General features: G+C 44.3%; 1 protein-coding gene across 1 annotated transcript in view; it reads right to left on the reverse strand.

Moving 5' to 3' along the window:
- Positions 1 to 19,802, reverse strand: part of selenoe (selenoprotein e) — a 25,534-nt gene extending 5,732 nt beyond the window's left edge. Inside the window, exon 1 of the mRNA XM_043715304.1 lies at positions 19,765 to 19,802. The gene's annotated coding sequence lies outside the window, so the exon portion shown is untranslated. The remainder of the gene's footprint in view (positions 1 to 19,764) is intronic.
- Between the last annotated feature and the right edge of the window lie 407 nt (positions 19,803 to 20,209).

Below are 20,209 nucleotides of genomic sequence, written 5' to 3' on the forward strand. Positions count from 1 at the left end.
TTTTTCGTTTTTTTTGTTTTTTTGTTAAATTTTGGCTATTGTATATTTGAGCTAATTGTATATCAATGTTTATATCTGAGAGTTTTGTTTATTTTTGTAAACTTGTAAAAATGTTAAATTTCTAATAAAAATATCTATTAAAAAAAGGTTTTACATTAAAGCCTGGTTTACACAGCCAAACCGGCATACAGGGCTGGGAAACTTCCCAACGCATTTCACCCAGCACTGGAGAAGTATCCTGAGTAATAGGTGGGGTTTGGGGGAGGGAGTGTGGGTACTTACTGGAGTCAAAGCCGGAAACAGTCTGGGGGGTAACTGTGGGCTGCTGTGCTGACATTCTGATGCCTTGGTGCTCTGGAGCTTTGTCTCAGTTGTGTTTTGAATCTCACCCTTGCCCATTGGGCACACACTCTCCTCATATGGTCCTTCTCCCTGTGAACCCCTCTGTCTATCACCTACTTCCCCTCATACTTACAATAAAATCTATGTCCCTCATACCCTTCGTGCCAACAGATTCCCCTCGTCTGAATCCCATGGCCTCTTGTACCATCCATGTATATTCAACCCGTGATATATTATGGCCCCTATGTCAACTTATGTCCTCCACTGATTCCCATTGCTACCTACATCCCAACTTCACCTTAATACAAAACATACCAATACATGATTCCCTGCCTGCCATCACTTGGCCCTACACACTCCATATCAACTCATCTGTATTAAGATTAGACAAAGGATGTGGGCTTTGCTGTCTACTCCCATCTCTAGCTGACCTTCATAAGGTGCTGCCTTCCTGACCTACTGCAGTCTCTTTGTTGTTGCTACACCCACAATGCTTTTACAGATGGTGCTCTAGGATTTTAACCCAGTGATGCTGAAGAACGGCGATATATTTCCAAGTCAGGATGGAGAGTGGTTTAAGGGACATTTGCAGATGGTGAAGTTCCCATAAAGCTGGAGCCCTTGTCTTTCTGTATGGAAGAAGATCTGTCTCAGGAATCTTGTTGAATTTCTGCAGTGCATTCTGTAGATAGTGGTCACTGCTGCTACTAAGTATCAGTGATTGTAAGAGAGAATGTTTGTTGATGAAGTGGCAATAAGTGGGCTGCTTTGTCCTGAATGATATCAAGCATCTTGAGTGTTGCTGGAACTGCACCCATTCAAACAAGTGGAGAGTATTCCATCACACTCTTGACTTGTGCCTTGTAGATAGTGGACAGGAAGTGGGTTACTCACTGCAGAACTCCTGATCTGTAACCAGCTCTTGTCACCACAGCATTTATTTGGCTAATCCAGTTCAGTATCTGACCAATAATAACGCCTAGCAAGTTGATAATGGGGGAAATCAGCAATAGTAATTCCATTGAATCTCAATTGGATGATAGTTGGATTCCCTCATGTTTGGGATGGTTATTACCTGTCACGTGTTGTGACATGAAGGTTACTCACCACTTGTCAGCACAAGACTGGATGTTGTCTAGGTCTTGCTGTGTTTGGACATGAACTGCTTCAGCATCTGAGAAATCATGAATGGTGCTGAAAATTATGCAGTTGTATTCTGACCTTATGATGGAGGAGAGTCATTAAGGAAGTGGTTGAAGATGGTGGGAGCTGAGACGGAGATGACCTGGAGCTGAGACGGACCTGCTACAACTTCAACCATCTTACTGTGGGCCAGGTAAGACTCCAGACTGTGGAGATATTACCCCCGATTCCTACTGACTCCAATTTTGCTAGGGTTCCTTGATACCACACTCAATCAAATGCAACTTGGTGTCAAAGGTAGTTATTCTCACCTTCCCTCTGGAATTCAGCACTTTTGTCCATGCTTGAACTAATGCTGTAATGTGGTCAGGAGCTGAGTGGCCCTAATGGAAGCCAAACCAAGCATCACTGAGCAAATTATTGCTGAGTAAGTGTTGATGACACTGTTGATAACCTTTCCATCAGTTTACTGATGATCGAACGTGAACTGATGGAAATTGATCAACAGGCTATTGCATTAGAGACAGTGCAGAGGAGATTCTCCAGGATATTGCCTGAGCTGGTGAATTGCAGGTACAGAGAAAGACTAGATTAGATTAGATTAGATTAGATTCCCTACAGTGTGGAAACAGGCCCTTCGGCCCAACAAGTCCACACCGACCCTCCGAAGAGCAATCCACCCAGGCACATTCCCCTACATTTACCCCTAACGTTACGGGCAATTTTGCTTGGCCAATTCACCTAACTTGCACATGGTTAGCTTCTTGTCCTTAGAACAAAGGAAGCTGAGGCAGGACCCGGTTAAGACGTATAAAATCCTGTGTGGATATGCAGGGTAAATAGGAGGAAACCCTCCCTTAGTAAAGGGATCAATAATCAGGGGGCATAGGTTTAAGGCAAAGGACAGGAAGTTTAGAGAGGTTTTGGGGAAGAATTGGGATGGGGCGGGTATCTGTAACACACTGCATGAAAAGGTGGTAGAGATGGGAACTCTCACAACATTGGGTGATTCTTAATTTGATGTAACATGCAAGGCTACTGGCCAAGTGCTGGACATGGGACTAGAGTGGATAGGTGCTTGATGGACCGAAGGCCTACGTTGTAAGACTCTATGACCATTATTATAAGCATGAAATTCACTCCTGTTCTTCTCCCTGAGCTCGCACCAGATAAAAGCCAAGATATCCCCCTCAGTCTCAGCTTCTAACTGAGACTCAGGATTGGGGAATCCTACCTCCCCATTCTTCTACAACATACAGGTTTTTTATTTTAAAGGATAAGGCTTCTCCTTTCATTATTTCATGCTTTTTCTAGACTTGGCAATGTCCTGCAATGTGGGCTTTGCCTTTCTCTCAGCTGCTTAATGGTGAAAGAGGGTACTTACAGCCAATGTCGCGCGAGCTATCTCCATTTCTTCACGATTCACCTCTTCTGCTGCCTTCTGTGCATTGGCATGATGGATAGTCAATGCCATAGCACACAAAAGCAATGCCAGTGACATCTTCCCAAAGAGATCGACTGAGGACCACGTGGCACATTCATGACTTATAACCAACTGAAGGCTCAACCATTGTCCAGAGGGAGAAGATCCAGTGAGCACTGATACAAATTTACATTACTCAGACTCAGGTAACTGGTAGGCAGAAAACTGGTATGCAGAAACAAATTAACTGTTGCACTGAGTTCATTAATGAGTACAGTGTTTCACTTGGCCTGTGCTTTCTGCAATATATCTGTATGAAGATGGTCTAGTCCTTGTTCAGCCTGTACCAGGTGTCAGCTCACTTTCTTTCCCACATAGGTATTAATGTTTAATCAAGGCAATAACCACACGTCAGCACAATGCCTGATGAGAGATGCCAAGCTGACAACAGAAAGCTGCTCCATACTTCAGACCTGAGTCAGGCCTCAGACACCCTGCCAAGGACCAGCTTAAAGAGAAGCTGGAGTTTTATTTTCACCAGTAGACCAGCACACATCAGAAATGTAAAGCCTATGGATGCAAGTGTATAAGCTTGCAAATTCAGTGATATGGAAAACCCATTATTGACTTCCAGAAAATTATCGCCAAAATCTCCATCCCTTTTCACCCAACAGCTGTTAAGGTAGAGTCATAGAAACAGACACAGTGCAGAAACAGACCCTTCGGTCCAACTCGTCCATACCGACTAAATATCCTAAACTCATCTACTCCCATTTGACAGCACTTGGCCCATATCACTCTAACCCTTCCTATTCATATACCCATCCAATTGCATTTTAAATGTTGTGATTGTACCAGTTCCACCACTTCCTCTTGCAGCTCATTCCATACATGCACCATCCTCTGTGTGAAAAAGGTGCCCCTTAGGTGCCTCTTAAATCTCTACCCGATGCCCTCTAGTTTTGCTGTCCCCAACCCAGGGAGAAGACCTTGTCCATTTATCCTATCCATGCTCCTCATGATTTTATAAACCTCTATAATGTTATCCCTCAGCCTCCGATGCTCCAGGGAAAGTAACTCCAGTCAATTCAGCCTCTCCCTATACCTGAAATTCCCAATCCCAGCAACATCCTTGTAAATCTTTTCTGAACCCTTTCAAGTTTCACAACATCCTTTTCATAGGAAGGAGACCAGAATTGCATGCAGTATTTCAAAAATGACCTAACCAATATCCTGTACAGCCAACCATGACCTCCCAACTCCTATACTCAATGCATTGACCAATAAAGACAAGCATATCAAATTCCTTATTCATTGTTCTATCTACCTGTGACTCCACTTTCAAGGAACTATGAACCTGCACTCCATGGTTTCTTTGTTCAGCAACACTCCCCAGGCCTTACCATTAAGTCTAGAGGTGAAAATGTGTTGCTGGAAAAGCGCAGCAGGTCAGGCAGCATCCAGGGAACAGGAGAATCGACGTTTCGGGCATAAGCCCTTCTTCAGTAAGTCTAGAGGTCCTACCCTGATTTGCCTTTCCAAAATGTGAACACCTAGCATTTACCCAGTATGTAAATTAAACTCTATCTGCCACTCCTTGGCCCTTTGTCCCATCTGATCAAGGTGCTGTTGCACCTTCTTTGTTATCCACTACCCCAACTATTTGGGTTCATCTGCAAACTTACTAACTATACTTCCTATGTTGACATCCAAAACATTTATATAAATGACAAAAAGTAGTGGACCCAGCACCTATCCTTGTGGCACTCCACTGGTCACAGGCCTCCAGTCTGAAAAGCAACCCTCCACCACCACCCTCTGTCTTGTACCTTCGAGCCAGTTCTGTATCCAAATGGCTAGTTCTCCCTGTATTCCATGTGATCTAACCTTGCTAACCTGTCTACCATGAGAAACCTTTGACTTTATTTTTGTTCTTTCATGGGACATTACCCATCCCTAATTTTCCCAGAGGACAGTTCAGAGTCAACCACATTGCTGGGAGTCTAGAGTCACATATCTGCCAAACCAAGTAAGAACAGCAGACTTCCTTTCCTGAAGGACATTAGTGAGCCAGATGGGGTTTTCCTGACACTCAGTAACGGTTTCATGGTCATTACGTCAGATCTCAATGTTTTTCTTATTGATTCAAATTCCACCATCTGCCACAATAGGACTTGCGACTGGGTCCCCAGATTAATAATAGGCCATCATCTCTCCGACACTGGGAATGCCATTTCCTGTCTCTGAATAAAGGAGATGTCTTAGCAGAGGGGCCTGGGTGTAAGTGCACACAGGTCATTAAAAGTGGCAGGACTGTATGACTATGATTCTATGACTGGTGGAAAGGTAGTTACAAAGTATGCAGTGTTCTCAGCTTTGTTAGCAGGGGCAGAGAGTTCAAGAGGAAGAAGGTCATGTTGAACTTGTACTAGACACTTGTCCGATCTCAGCTGGAGTAGTGAATACAGTTTCAGGTGCAACATTACAGGAAAAGTGTAAATGTATTGGGGAGAGTGCAGAAGACAATTATAAGACTGATTCCAGGATTCAGTTATGAAGAGAGATTGGAAAAGTTGGGACTGTTCGCTTTGCAGTGACGAAGGCTCAGAGGAGATTGCTAGAGGTTTTCAAAATCATGAGTAAGCGTGTTTGTAGAATAGATTGGAAGGAGGTAAAAGGAATAAGAAGGCATAAGTTTAAAGTGATGTGCAAATGAAACAAGGCATGATGTGAGGAAAAGCTTTCTCAAACTATCTTTCTCAGGTAGTTCAGACATGGAATGCATTAGCCAGAGATGTGGGGAGGCAGGTTCAGTTGAGGCACTCAAGTGGGTGTTGGGTGATTATTGAATTGAATTAAATTGAATTAGAATTCACTTTATTGTCACATGTATTCAAATGAGTACAGTGAAAAGTTTATAAGCCACCATTACTGCGCCATCTTAGTTACAAGGTACCTAGGTACAAATTCTTCAGTACAGTTCTCAGAAAAAAAAAGAAAGTTAAAGAAATAAAAGTCCAAATAAAAATAAATAAAAGGAACATAGAGGTAAGTTAGAAAATAGAGTAATAAAATCTTCAGAACAACAGTCCTTCCAACCCAGTCCATGCTGGCACCTAATTCTGAGACACGATCAGTTTTACTCAGCAAGTTAAGAACCATGTTGGGATTTTTGATGAGGTTACGATGACTGGCAGAGGCATGTGATATTGGCTTAACCCTTATAGAGATGCTAAGAGACTGTTTGATATGTGAGATTAATGATGTGACCATATAAAAATGCCTTATAGGTGAAGCCCAACTGGACTTGAAACAGGCACCACAACTGGCTTGATGATTGGAAAATGCAGCAATTGGAGTATATGAGTTACAGGGTATTCCGATGGAAGCAGACAGCCTTGCCAGTCCGACTGAGCTTGGGGAACACAAGATGAGTGAAGGCAATTGCATGGTCTCATTCAAGACACATCCTGAACAGAGGGACTCTAGGCCAGCCCACAGCAAAACCCCAAAACAAAGCCACGCCTCAGCCAAACAGTTAAAACTTTCTTCAGAGTGCAGGCTGGCAAGCCATTGTAGTTGCTGCTGGTGCTGAATGGCAAAATAGTCCCACTAGACCCAAACTGAGTAAGAAAACTCATTGGCTGCTGTCCAGGAGATTGCATTCCTAGAAAGCCCCCTTACCTCCGATTTTGAGAAAGTTAAATTACTGAGCAACGTCCAAATCAGAACTAATCAAAATAAACGTCTGGTTAAGCGGTCACCCAGTTCAAATAGAGGACAATACCAGAGCAGCTATTTCAGTGATTGCAGAACCAATGTTTAACAAAATTAACTGTGGATGCCTATCCTTAGGTTTGCACAAGACCTCAGCTGGACTGAGAACCTACACTGGGAAACTGTTACTGACTAACTTCGGTTCCAGTCTCTTATGAGAAGCAGTTGGTTGAGTTACCACTGACTGTAAGATTGATGGGGTGAAATAGCTTGAGAAAGATTCACCTGGATTGGCTCCATATTTTTTTATTAGACAATGGCTGCCTGAATGAAGTCTTAATTAAATACCCGGAGGTTTCTCAGGAAGGTCTAGGAACTATCAAAGGAGCCAAGGCCACCTTGCATGTTGACCAGGAAGCAATTACACGATTGTGCAAGGTCAGTGCCACTTGTCTTACAGGCAAAAGTAGAGGCAGAAATCAGGAGGCGGGAAAGTGAAGGAATCATCATACCAGCTGCTCTGGTGTTGTCCTCCATTTGAACTGGGTGACCACTTAACCAGTCCAGTTTGCCGGATGTGCAGCACCAGTCGTATTGATTGTAAAGACTGTGGGTCAGTTCACCTTTGTGGGAATTTTAAACAAATGGTAAACCACTTTTTGCAGCTGGATAAATAGCAAGTCCCTCACAGAGAGGATTTCTACACAAAGCCAGCGGTGGGGGGGTTGTCCCTCACAATGCTGGACATGTGTACTTGCAATTGTGGTGGATTGAGGATTCTCAGAAGTGAACCCTCAATTAATACCCCTAAGGGTTTGTATCAATATATAAAACTGCCATTTGGGGTATTGTCAGCCTTTACCCCAGGTTGTCATTTATCGAGCTGACATGCTAATAACCGAGAAGACCAATATGGAGCAATTTGAGAAGCTAAACGTAGTCCTTAGATGTTTCTTTCAGGTGGCCGTACGCCGAAGGAGGAAACATTTGTTCCAGGCACCCAAAGTGATCTAGATAAAAACAATGACTGCAGATGCTGGAAACCAGAGTCAAGATTAGAGTGGTGCTGGAAAAGCACAGCAGGTCAGGCAGTATCCGAGGAGCAGGAAAATCGATGTTTCGGGCAAAAGCCCTTCATTAGGAATAGAGACAGAGTGCCTGCAGGGTGGAGAGATAAATGAGATGGGGTTGGGGGTGGGGAGAAAGTAGCATAGAGTAGTGAAGGAGGCCCAGGACCTCCATGTCCTCGGCAGAGCGGGAGGGGGAGTTGAAATGTTGGGCAACCAGGCGGTGGGGTTGATTGGTGCGGATATCCTGGAGATGTTCCCTAAAGCGCTCCGCTAGGAGGCGTCCAGTCTCCCCAATGTAGAGGAGATCTCATCGGGAGCAATGGATACAATAAGTGATATTGGTGGATGTGCAGGTGAAACTTTGAAGGATCCTTTGGGGCCTTGGATGGAGGTGAGGGAGGAGGTGTGGGCGCAGGTTTTGCAATTCCTGCGGTGGCAGGGGAAGGTTCCAGGACAGGAGGGTGGGTTGTTGGGGGGCGTGGACCTGACCAGGTAGTCACAGAGGGAATCGTCTTTGCAGAAGGCGGAAAGGTGTGGGGAGGGAAATATATCCCTGGTGGTGGGGTCCGTTTGGAGGTGGCGGAAATGTCGGCGAATGATGTGGTTGATGTGAAGGTTGGTAGGGTGGAAGGTGAGCAAGGGGGGGTTCTGTCCTTGGTACAGTTGGAGGGGTGGGGTCTGAGGGCGGAGGTGCGGGATGTGGATGAGATGCGTTGGAGGGATCTTCAACCACGTGGGAAGGGAAATTGCGGTCTCTAAAGAAGGAGGCCATCTGGTGTGTTTTGTGGTGGAACTGGTCCTCCTGGGAACGGAGGTGAAGGAATTAGGAATAGTATTTTCCAGCACCACTCTAATCTAGAGCCGAAGTGATCTACCTCACTACAGAGTCAACAATGCCAGGTTATACCCATTGGAAGATAAAGTGAGAGTGGTCAAAGGTGCCCTGGCTCCCATGTCTGTACTGGAGCTTAGGTCTTTTCTTGGGCTGGTGAATTATTGTGGAAAGTTCATACATAATCTTGCCTCCATCCTGGCACCTTTGCAACAACTCCTAAAACTGGATCAGCTTTGGAAATGGTCACATAACCACACCATAGCTTTCAGGGAAGTGATAAAACACCTATCATTCTCTAAGGTGTTGGCACACTATGGTCCCAAGCAAGATCTGGTGTTGATATGCAATGTCTCCTCATATGACATTGGCGTAGTATTAGCTCACGAGTGGCCCAATGGAGAGGAACTCTCAGTTACATATGAATCCAGGATGTTAGCTAATGCAGAGCGAAAATACACCCAGATAAAGAAAGGAGGTTTGGCTCTTATATTCACCAATACCTTTACAGAGGTAAATTTATATTAATAACGGACCACAAACCCCTGTTATGTCTGCTTAAAGAGGACAAGGCAGTGCTGCCCAGGGCTTCAGGTTGATTCAGTGGTGGACTCGAATACTAAATTTGTGTAATTGCAAGTTGGGACATTGTCTGAGAGCTGAAAATGTGTTGCTGGAAAAGCGCAGCAGGTCAGGCAGCATCCAGGGAACAGGAGAATCGACATATCGGGCATAAGCCCTTCTTCAGGGACATTGTCTGAGAGGCCAATTAATGAATGTGGATGCATTGAGCTGTCTCCCGCTGACAGGTACACAACTGTGGTGGTACTGCCACGGGAAGAGTCCGTAATTGTTTTACAATTTCTGGCCACACTTCCAGTCACAGCTGATGATATCAGACTTGGGATGCAGAAAGATCCGGTCCTGGCAAAACTGAAATACCTGGGTGGTGATGGGGGAAAGCAAAGGGCCATCACAACCAGAACTGAAACCCTTTTTGGACCCAGAGAGAACACAGTGGAGGACGGTATATCATGGGGATCAAGAGTGATTGAGTTGAACAAAGGTCACTGCCAGATACTGACTGAACTCCACCAGGATCATCCAGGGGTTTCCAAAATGGCAAGAGGTTATGTCAGGTGGCCAGTCTTGGATGCAGACATAGTCACAATGGCGGACAGTGCCCAGCATGCCAACCAGGACAGAGATTACTGCTAGCTTCTCTGCTACATTCATGGGATAGCTGGGTATACCCTGGAATTCGCTACACATGTCTGTGCAGGTTCTTTAATGGGCACAATGTTCTTAGTCATTGTAGACGCCCATTCAAAGTGGTTGTACATGCATAAAGTTAATTTCTCAAACATGGGGACGGCAATAGAAAAACCATGAGTATCTTTTGCAATACATGGATTCCACAGATAACAGGTCATTGTTTACCAGCATAGAATTTGAGTATTTCCTAAAGTCGAATGGTATTTGTCATATAAGGACAGCTCCATACCCACCGTCATCCAATGGGGAAAAGAGCAGTCCAAACCTTGAAGGCAGGCTTACAGAAAGAGCCTACAGCTTCTCTAGATACCAAACTGTCCTGGTTCCTATTTGACTATAGGACAGGGTTAGCTCATGCAACTACAGGGATAGCTCCAGCAGAGTTACTCATGAGACAAAGACTCTGCACCAGGTTAAATCTGATCTTTCTGGGGGAGAGGTGAAACAGCATCAGGAATGCTAATGCTGGACACAAGACTCCAGTAAGCGAGAGAAAAGCGAGAGAGACAGTTTACTTCAGGGGATGAAGCTTGTTGTGGGAACCATGGGATTGGCCCTGCATGGGTAAGAGGCGTGGTCAATGCCAGGTCAGGTCTCGTGATGTATAAAGTTCAGGTTGGTGCGATGGTCCTGAACAAGCACACGGACCATATGAAAGCAGCAAACTCACAAACAGTGCAGGAGCAAAACCTGCCCAACCCCTCAGAACAGTCGGAACAGCTATTGGAACCTGTGGGTTCTCCCTCTCCATCAAGCATTGAAAATACCTCTGAATCCGAGAGGGACATGTTAGATGTGGCTGCCTCAATGTTTTTGCCACCTGAAGATGAGAATGAATTTCTTCCAAGATGCTCCAGGTGCAAGAGGAGAACAACTAACTGGTACGCACCACCCGTATCAGAGGCAGGATGGGAGGAACCTGACCCAGTGCTCCAAAAATAGAGATCCCGTCTATGTCCTCAGACTCAGAGGGGGAGGCATACAGTGATTGTAATGAGGTCAGCCAAATGGCGCTCATAGAATACGAGTTCCCCTGATTGGGGCTGTTAACCTGGTCATCTCAGGAAGTCCTGGCTGACAGATATAAACAGTAGTGTCAGAGGTTTTTGTTATTCTGAGTGCTGGCTCTGAGGGAGCTGGATCAGTATCGAGGACTCTCCACATGTGTAAATAAAGGGGAACTTGGTAATGGGACACCAGCCTCTGTGGAGTATTTCAGTGACCACTTTGTTAAATGTGTTACCTAGTTACCTCTCAGCTTCAGTGGGTGCAACAGAGTAACACCAGACACTGCGCCAATTACAGAAAGCTGATCTCACATTTTTGCAGCTGCAGAGACTCGCTGCATGTGCGATCATCTGAGATACATGGAGAAACCAACACTTCCCAGATGGCACAGGATGGGCACTCCACAGAGCCAAGAGGATATTTCCTCTTTGCGGGCACTCTGGCACTAGTGGAGACAATTTAAGGAAAACAGGTCTCACTTTCAAGATGTAGATGAGGAGAAATTAGTGTTTGGAATTCTCTTCCCCTGAAAAAAAGTGCATGCTGTGTCTTTGAACTTATTCAAAGCATAGTTCAATAGATTTTTGATAGGCAAGGGAGTCATGAGTTACAGGTGACAGACAGAAAAATGATGGTGCAGTCACAGTCAGATTAACCACAAATTCATTGAAAAGTGGAGCAGGCTTGTAGTCCTGGTCCAAGACCGAGGTTCCTCTGTCCCTGTGATGCTGTAATACTTTTAATAGACCAGCATATTTTACAATTCATTTATCAAACTCTGTATGATTTGGGAGTGAAGTCTGAAAGTGTAAGATAAGTCCCAGAGGACAAATCCAGCCGTGTACTTTAAATAATTAATGCAACTCACCGCTCCAAAATGTGCTACATGGCAATACAATATTAATTACAAATTTCACAATGAAATATTCACATTGCTTTAACTTCAATTCCCAGATGTATGTTAGAGGATGCAATCTAATCAAATAATCAGGAAGGTTCATATTTGAATAACAGATATCAGGAGTGAGTCACATGCTGGAAGGATCAACAATAATTCATATGTAAGATTGTGAAGATGTGGGTGTCATTTAAAATCTGGAATCTAATTAAAGGGTTTGAATATGGTTTATATGTGGAATCATGGATGTGAGAGACTGAGATAGAGACCAAACAGTCACTCAGACTGAGGTCTAGATGTTCTGCATCATATTTTTTTGTTAAATATGAGCCACTTGTTCAAACTATTTGTTCATTTATGAAGTTTATTTCTCTATTTATAAGACACTGTTTGTTTAGATCAGGTCTGGACTCTATAGCTATCATTTTCGGATTGACTGGTTGTGCCAACCTTTCTGAATGTGATGATTTGGAGATGCCGGTGTTGGACTGGGGTGTACAAAGTTAAAAATCACACAACACCAGGTTATAGTCCAATAGGTTTAATTGGAAGCACACTAGCTTTCGGAGCGACGCTCCTTCATCAGGTGCACAACCACCTGATGAAGGAGCGGCGCTCCAAAAGCAAGTGTTTCCAATTAAACCTGTTGGACTATAACCTGGTGTTGTGTGATTTTTAACTTTGTACACCCCAGTCCAACACCGGCATCTCCAAATCATAAGTCATGAACAATTGCAACAAATGTCCATTGGATGGTGCTGTCTACCCATGAACCAAACATTAAGTGGCAAACTCAAACCACAAGAGAAAAACTTCTGTAACACCATCAATAAAATGCAACCTGAATCATAATGCCACAGAACTCTCCCAGATCCAGCACTCATATCAGGGACACCCTTGACATTAACAGAAACCTTGTGAAACATTTTACAACACATTTATAGCAAGATTATTAAAGTTCCAGACTCAGTTTTCCTATAGTATGGAAGAGGAATCTTCATGACTCATGTCTGTTAACAGGAAAATCAGCATGGCCCACATTTCCCAGAACCACAAATCTATCTTTTTTTTCCCCTAGAAATTCATTGCTCTTGATTTACTTTTATGTTCTCTCCAACTTTGATAATATATCCTTTGCACTATAATTGATCCTTAATTAAAGTTTCTTCATTGAGCAATTCCTTGACTATAGTTGACAACATGGGCCTACTAAGTGGAATGACCAAATATTTACTCATGAAGATGTTGACCTTGAATGAACCTGACTGTCAGTACAGTGTATGCATGTTTTACCCATCTCAGATAAATACTGAGGTAGCAGTGTGCAGATTGTTTACTTACAAGAACTTTTAAATATTTCTGCAGTCAGGAAATGCAATTACAGCTTAGCATCTGAATATCTTCTGTGGTTGACGCTTTATTTTGCTCTGAGTATCCTCCCAGGCTGAACCAACTGAGCACAGATCAGTTACCAAACTCAAATAACAAACACAAAAGAATCGAATCTACACTGTGCAGACTCTCCACTGTTGAAATGTTGACTACAGTATAGCAGTCTAAATACTCAGTTGGCAGCTTCAGATCCAGCCAATTGCTGTCCATACGATCACACCTTTAATGCATATGTTCCTTTGTTCACTCACAAGTGCACCAGCTCTTCACAAGGACACTCCAGCAGAACAGAGACATCCCAACTCTGCAATTGCAATTATTGAGTTAACGCCCCATATGTGGTTTGATTCAATCCTGCAATCACTTGGTGCCTTAAAAGGTACTGATGGAAAAGATAAACCACATCAGTGGTGTCAGCAGAAACTCACATGATTTGAAGAAAATTTTCACTATAATTAGATTAGATTCCCTACAGTGTGGAAACAGGCCCTTCGACCCAACAAGTGCACACCAACCCTCCGAAGAGTAACCCACCCAGACACATTTCCCCCTGACTTATGCACCTAATACTATGGAGTGGGGTTTAAACCATGATGAGAGGGCAATGCATTGACACACAGAGTGGCAGTGGAGACAGCATTTTGATTCCTACCAGACTGAGCTGTCACTTAATTACCATAAACAAGCAAGATGAGGATTGGGCTGAGGAGGGGAATGGAGGCACAGGTAAGTTAGTGCCCACCGGGTTTGGTATTATGTCATATTTTGTACAGTTTCAATGCTGTTTGCAGGCTGATTCTGATGAAGTTTATAAGGTCTTTGCCTGTGAGGCAGCTGGGAGGAGCATCACTTCTCCCATGTCTAAGAACCCAAAAGCCCAAACAATTTATCAGCACTCGGGAAGTGGAAATCAAAACATGAGATAAGGACCAGGGAGCTAAGTATGTTAATAATCTTCGTGTGAGTTTACTTATTTACATGTGTTTTCACAGCAAAGAGAAAGAATCGGTCTATTCTGAAAGAACTTTGCAATCTAAATGAAAATTACACTAAACAGCTTGAAGTATGACACAAGAGGATATTTTGAGTGTTGAGACTAGTCTTATGAGAACTGCCAGCCAAGGACCTAAGCACCGTCCCATTCAGGGTAAACATCTAGTGAAGCATTTGGCTTATCTGAAGGTCAAGGAGTTTCAGAGTACAGTTTATCTACAGGGAGGAGCAGAGAGAGACTTAAATTTAACATGCCACAATAAAGTGCAGAAGGACATAGCACAGTAATGTGTGACAGCCTGTATCAAGTCACATTGGCAAAGCTGCAAATCAAAATGGGCCAGAACTGTGTCCTATTGCCATTCACTTCAGGAGCTTCACTTGTTACTAGTTAATTGGGTCTCAATATTAAAGCTACTACTGCAGCTCTGACACAGCAACTCACTAAACTAGTTTAGAAAGGTTTGGCCTAACATTTTCTCAATGCACCTTTAGTAAAGGCTACAGGTTCCAGCACCCTGCACACCCTCTGTTGAATTATGAAGCCCACACTGCAGCAGTTTAACTGGCCTGCTGGCCTTACACAAAAACATCGAGCTGAGTCCGCTCAAAGGTCTCTGACCTTCAGCAGAAAGTGGCAATGCCTCTCCTCCAGCTCCAGTCTGTGCTAGAATTTTCATTTGTTGCTACGAAAAGTATCTTTTTGATGGAACGATCTCTGACCTTCTGCTGCATGTGTATTTCTGAAATGTGGAAGATAGGTTCACAATGTTTGATTCTGCAGCTACATGTAATGATTTTCTTACAAGTGTGAATATCCTCCATTCTGTATTCAGTTTCACTCAGACTGAGAGGGAGCAGTCTGATACACTAGGGTTAGAGAACTCACTGTCTAAAGGGTAATTTTTTTTCTTGTAATCAAAAAGATCAATCATCACTCTGGTTAGTAAGTTTGCAAATGACACAAATTTGGAGGTGTGGTGGACAGTGAGGAAAGTTGCTTCAGAATATGATCCACACAGTCATGGTGGAGCAGACGATGGGGTTGCTGCCAATGTGCTTCTACTGCTCGGGCAGTCTGGGTTGGGAAGGCCCACCCCGCCCAGTACGGTCCAGACAGAGTGTGCCACATCATCCTGGTGTGCTGTCCTCTGCACGATTGGAGCAAGCAATAAGATGATCCACTGGATGCTGAGGAACTTGTCCAGTCTTCTGAGGGGGAGGAGGAGGAGGAGGATATTAGAGTGGAGGAAGCCTTCCTTATCCAGAACTCGGCTACTACAAGCCAGAAAGGACCCGACTAACACCCGGTTTCAGTAGGTGTTAGCTGGGTACAGCAGGCCATCATGGAATATAAAGACATCTTCGGTCATTAGGACATCATTTGGCTTGCATTGTGTGGGTGAATTTCAGCCTCTATTGGTTTTGTTTGTTTTCTCTGTCACTGGCATTAATAATGTTTGGAATTGTCCAGTTGCTTGCCTGTGTGTGATGATCCCCTACTGGACAATGGCATAATGTGGGTGTCCAAGGGGCTTTGGAAATCCTTTGGAGTGGTGACTTAGAGGAAGATGCTTAAATGGAACATAGTTACAGACAGGTGCATTGTGTGGACCAGTGGTTTAACAGTGACTAGAGTGAGAGAATGGGGATGTAGGTATCAGGGAGTGTCAGCCATGTCAGCTACGTGCCATGGGCAATGCGGCTTTGTGACTGCCGTGCCATGATGTTGCCAATGAGGAGCAATTCTGGATTGCTGATTCATGCCTGGGTGTACAGCAGCCTTTGAAAAATGGCACAGTGACAAGGGTCTTCTGATGGATATTCAGTGAGTGGTGAGTTGTTCTGGGAACAGTCCGTGGTAAGATGGAGATGGAATTGGATGTGAAAGATGCCACAGAGGCAGGATGGGTAGTTAGTGGTGAGTCTGCTGAGACATGGCCAAGACTCCCAACAGGACTCACAGCAAGAAACCTTCCAAAAACCCCGATGCAACTTGCACTTAGATTTAAAAAAATACAGATTCAACAACAAGTATCTATTGCAGAGCATTGTGATCCCTTCTTTCACCTGTGATGTATGTGTGTGAGTAAGTGAGCGATGTTTATGTGTGTATATTTGTGTGACTATCTCTGTGGAGTGAGTGCTTGTGTGCGTATGTTTGTGTGAACGAGTGTCTGTGGGTGTATTCATATGTGTACGCACATTTGTGCATGTGTGTGTCTATGTGTGAGTATTTCTGTTAGAGTGTATGTATTTGTGTGTGTGAATGAATGTGTTTGAGTGTGTGAGTATTTATAGAGTCATAGAGATGTACAGCATGGAAACAGACCCTTCGGTCCAACTTGTCCATGCCAACCAGATATCCTAACCCAATCTAGTCCCACCTGGCCCATATCCGTATTCATATACCCTTCCAAATGCCTTTTAAATGTTGCAATTGTACCAGCCTCCACCACTTCCGCCGGCAGCTCATTCCATACACGTACCACCCTCTGTGTGAAAAAGAGTTGCCCCTTAGGTCTCTTTATATCTTTCCCCTCTCACCCTAAACCTATACCCTCTAGTTCTGGACTCCACCACCCCAGGGAAAAGACTTTGTCTATTTATCCTATCCATGCTCCTCATGATTTTATAAACCTCTATAAGATCACCCCTCAGCATCCGACGCTCCAGGGAAAACAGCCCCAGCCTGTTCAGCCTCTCCCTATAGCTCAAATCCTCCAGCCCTGGCAACATCCTTGTAAATCTTTTCTGAACCCTTTCAAGTTTCACAACATCTTTCTGATAGGAAGGAGACCAGAACCTGCACTCCAAGGTCTCTTCGTTCAGCAACACTCCCTAGGACCTTACCATTATGTGTATAAGTCCTGCTAAGATTTGCTTTCCCAAAATGCAGCATCTTACATTTATCTAAATTAAACTCCATTTGCCACCCCTCAGCCCAAAGGCCCATCTGATCAAGTTCCATTGTAATCTGAGGTATCCTTCTTTGTTGTCCACTACACCCCAATTTTGGTGTCATCTGCAAATTTACTAACTATACCTCTTATGCTCACATCCAAATCATTTATATAAATGATGAAAAGTAGAGGACCCAGCACCGATCCTTGTGGCACTCCACTGGTCACAGGCCTCCAGTCTGAAAAACAATCCTCCACCACCACCGCCCTCTGTCTTCTATCTTTGAGCCAGTTCTGTATCCAAATGGCTAGTTCTCCCTGTATTCCATGAGATCTAACCTTGCTAATCAGTCTCCCATGGGGAACCTTGTCGAACGCCTTACTAAAGTCCATATAGATCACATCTACCGCTCTGCCCTCATCACTCTTCTTTGTTACTTCTTCAAAAACCTCAATCAAGTTTGTGAGACATGTTTTCCCACGCACAAAGCCATGTTGACTATCCCTAATCAGTCCTTGCCTTTCCAAATACATGTACATCCTGTCCCTCAGGATTCCCTCCAACAACTTGCTCACTACTGAGGTCAGGCTCACCCGTCTATAGTTCCCTAACTTGTCCTTACCACCCTTCTTAAACAGTGGCAGCACGTTAGCCAACCTCCAGTCTTCCGGCACCTCACCTGTGACTATCGATGATCCAAATATCTCAGTAAGAGGCCCAGTAATCACTTCTCTAGCTTCCCACAGAATTCTAGGGTACTCCTGAACAGGTCCTGGGCATTTATCCACTTTTATGCGTTTCAAGATAGCACATTCATCCAGTACTTCCTCCTCTGTAATATGGACATTTTTCAAGATGTCACCTCTATTTCCCAACATTCTATACCATCCATGTCCTTTTCCACAGTAAATACTGATGCAAAATACTTGATTAGTATCTCCCTCATCTCCAGCAGCTCCACACAAAGGCTCTCGTGCTGAACTTTGAGGGGCCCTATTCTATCACTAGATACCCTTTTGTCCTTAATATATTTAGTATCTCCCCCATCTCCTGCGGTTTCACACATAGGCTGCCTTGCTAATCTTTGAGGGGTCCTACTCTCTGCTTAGTTACTCTGTTGTTCTTAATGTAATTATAAAATTCCTTTGGATTCTCCTTACTCTATTTGCCAAAGCTATCTCATGTCCCCTTTTTGCCCTCCTGATTTCCCTCTTAAGTATACTCTTACTGCCTTTATACTTTTCTAAGGATTTACTCGATCTATCCTGTCTATACCGCACATATGCTTCCTTCTTTTTCTTAATCAAACTCTCAATTTCTTTTGTCATCCAGCATTCCCTATACCTACCAGCCTTTCCTTTCACCCTGAAAATGTGTTGCTGGAAAAGTGCAGCAGGTCAGGCAGCATCCAGGGAACAGGAGAATCGACGTTTCGGGCATAGGCCCTTCTTCAGGAATGAGGAAAGTTTGTCCAGCAGGCTAAGACAAAAGGTAGGGAGGAGGGACTTGGGGGAGGGGCGTCGGAAATGCGATAGGTGGAAAGAGGTCAAGGTGAGGGTGATAGGTCAGACTGGGGTGGGGCGGAGAGGTCAGGAAGAAGATTGCAGGTTAGGAAGGTGGTGCTGAGTTCGATTGATTTGACTGAGACAAGGTGGGGGGAGGGGAAATGAGGAAACTGGATAAATCCGAGTTCATCCCTTGTGGTTGGAGGGTTCCTAGGCCGAAGATGAGGCGCTCTTCCTCCAACCGTCGTGTTGTTGTGGTCTGGTGATGGAGGAGTCCAAAGACCTGCATATCCTTGGTGGAGTGGCAGGGGGAGTTGAAGTGTTGAGCCACGGGGTGGTTGGGTTGGTTGGTTGGTCATCCTGTGGCTCAACACTTCAACTCCCCCTCCCACTCCACCAGAGCAGAGAGTAGGACCCCTCAAAGATTTCCTTTCACCCCGACAGGAATATATTTTCTCTGGACTCTCGTTATCTCATTTCTGAAGGCTTCCCATTTTCCAGCCGTCCCTTTACCTGCAAACATCTGCCCCCAATCAGCTTTTGAAAGTTCTTGCCTAATACCGTCAAAATTGGCCTTTCTCCAATTTAGAACTTCAACTTTTAGATTTTGTCTATCCTTTTCCATCACTATTTAAAATCTAATAGAATTATGGTCGCTGGCCCCAAAGTGCTCTCCCACTGACACCTCAGTCACCTGCCCTGCCTTATTTCCCAAGAGTAGGTCAAGTTTTACACCTTCTCTAGTAGGTACATCCACATACTGAATCAGAAAATTGGCTTGTACAGACTTTCTCTCCATCTAAACCCTTAACACTATGGTAGTCCCAGTCTCTGTTTGGAAAGTTAAAATCCCCTACCATAACCACCCTATTATTCTTATAGATAACTGAGATCTCCTTACAAGTTTGTTTCTCAATTTGCCTCTGATTATTAGGGGGTCTATAATACAATTCCAATAAGGTGATCATCCCTTTCTTATTTCTCAATTCCACCCAAATAACTTCCCTGGATGTGTTTCTGGGAATATCCTCTCTCAGTACAGCTGTTGTGTTATCCCTTATCAAAAACGCCACTCCCCCTCTTCTCTTGCCTCCCTTGTATCCTGAAACATTAAGCTGCCAGTTCTGTCAATCTCGGAGCCATGTTTCTTTAATTGCTATAATATCCCAGTTCCATGTTCCTAAACCATGCCCTGAGTTCATCTGCCTTCCCTGTTAGGCCTCTTGCATTGAAATAAATGCAGTTTAATTTGTCAGTCCTACCTTGTTCTCTTTGAGGAGAAAGTGAGGTCTGCAGATGCTGGAGATCAGAGATGGAAATGTGTTGCTGGAAAAGCGCAGCAGGTCAGGCAGCATCTAGGGAACAGGAGAAAATTCACCTGGACAGTCTCAGATTCCTCCCTCCCCTTCCTCGACCTTTCTATTTCTATCTCAGGCCCGCAACTACACTGGCCCCACCCCCCACCTTTTCCTCCGCTACATCGATGACTGTATCGGCGCCGCCTTGTGCTCCCACGAGGAGGTTGAACAGTTCATCCACTTCACCAACACCTTCCACCCCGACCTCAAATTCACCTGGACAGTCCCAGATTCCTTCCTCCCCTTCCTCGACCTTTCTATTTCTATCTCAGGCGACCGAATCAACACGGACATCTACTACAAACCAACCGACTCCCACAGCTACCTGGACTACACCACCTCCCATCCT

This window comes from Chiloscyllium plagiosum, chromosome 25 (assembly GCF_004010195.1).
Source record: "Chiloscyllium plagiosum isolate BGI_BamShark_2017 chromosome 25, ASM401019v2, whole genome shotgun sequence".
Classification (NCBI taxonomy): Eukaryota; Metazoa; Chordata; class Chondrichthyes; order Orectolobiformes; family Hemiscylliidae; genus Chiloscyllium; species Chiloscyllium plagiosum.